This window comes from Prosopis cineraria, unplaced genomic scaffold, assembly GCF_029017545.1.
Source record: "Prosopis cineraria cultivar Desert tree isolate PC_DT_omini unplaced genomic scaffold, ASM2901754v1 PC716, whole genome shotgun sequence".
Classification (NCBI taxonomy): Eukaryota; Viridiplantae; Streptophyta; class Magnoliopsida; order Fabales; family Fabaceae; genus Prosopis; species Prosopis cineraria.
The window spans coordinates 41,359-42,737 of NW_026556041.1; the positions used below are offsets into that span (position 1 = coordinate 41,359).

The window sequence follows — 1,379 nt, forward strand, 5'->3', positions numbered from 1 at the left end:
CTCAGGTCAAGTGAGTTTTGCTAATTTTTCTGCTTATTTATAATTTTAAAAAAATTTCACTTCTAAATAAATAATAATTAAAATAAGAAAATAATGACAATAATATCTGTCAAAGAATCGAAGATCAGTGAGCGGCTACGGATACGTGTCAGCATCTGATATAATCCAAGGAACGAAGGAATATTTCTTTAAAAATATTGTATCTGAGCGAAGTGGTGGGGCCCACAAATAGTGACCGTGGTAACTTGAACGTTAGCCTCGTCCCCGCCTTCACCATCTCTTTAAACGACAGAATCTGAAACCTTCCAGACCACGCCACACAGTAGCTTTCTCTTGAGATCTATCTCTTTCTTCTTCGTTATACATATACAATATATATATATATATATATATTTCTCACCTTCCTCTGTCTCGGTGCAGTGTACAGAGAAAAATACTTCCATTCCTTTCGCAGATCTCGAGATCTCTGTTTCTTCTCGATCGTCTTCGTCATAATTTTCTCCTGTGAGTTGCTGAATCCAGCCATTAAAGCTCCAGAAAGATGGGTATGGTGCTGGTGATATCGCTGCCTCTGATTCTCTTCTGTTTAATTCTGGGTTTTGGATGCTACTTCCTCGGACGAGCAAGAGGAAGACAAGACATAAGACCAATCCTCAAGTCTTTGGTGTGCCCACTCCTCCACCAAATTCTTTCCCTTCGCCTCCTCCTCCTCCTCTCATTCAAAGCCAGACAACACTGATAATGTTTGATTCGATCAATCATAATGTATTAATGTTAGTCTTTCGTGTTCTTCTTCTATTGTATATGTGGGGGTATGTGGTGATTCTCTCTCTTTTGAAGAAATCTCTTCTATGTGGTGTGCGTTGTGAAATGGCTGTAATATATTGATAGCATCTACGAGTTTTGAGATTCATTTTTGTAAGTTTTTATGGGTTTTAAGAGTTTAAGGGCTTTCAACGATTCCCTCGGCATTCTAAACTTATACGCAGTATAATTTCTTCCTTCAACTTTAAAAAATGGTTCACTGGACACCCTGTTATTAAATAAAGTGAATTTTGACTATTATTGATTCAAAAAATTACAAAATATATAGAGATCAATTTGAGTTAATTAAGAGTTGAGTTTCATTTTTATTTTTGTTTGTTGCTTGTTTAGTGTTTTGATTGATGACAGAGGAGGGGACGAAAAGAGTTCCCCAGATTTGTTTTGGGATTCTATTGACAAATTGCTGAAACAGTATTTATGTTGACATTTCCGATCGGAGACAGTGTTTGTTTGTTTTAATTTTTATTTATAGTGCTAGCAATCTAAGCATTATAAATATTTCTGGTACGATAAGCATTGTAAAAATATTTATATGAGTAAGGTTTTAAAAACTA

The 1,379-nt window shown here is 35.5% G+C and overlaps 1 pseudogene; it reads left to right on the forward strand.

Annotated features, from left to right (window-relative positions):
* Nucleotides 1-541: 541 nt before the first annotated feature.
* On the forward strand, nt 542-749 carry LOC129298118 (uncharacterized; annotated as a pseudogene).
* Nucleotides 750-1,379: the final 630 nt, after the last annotated feature.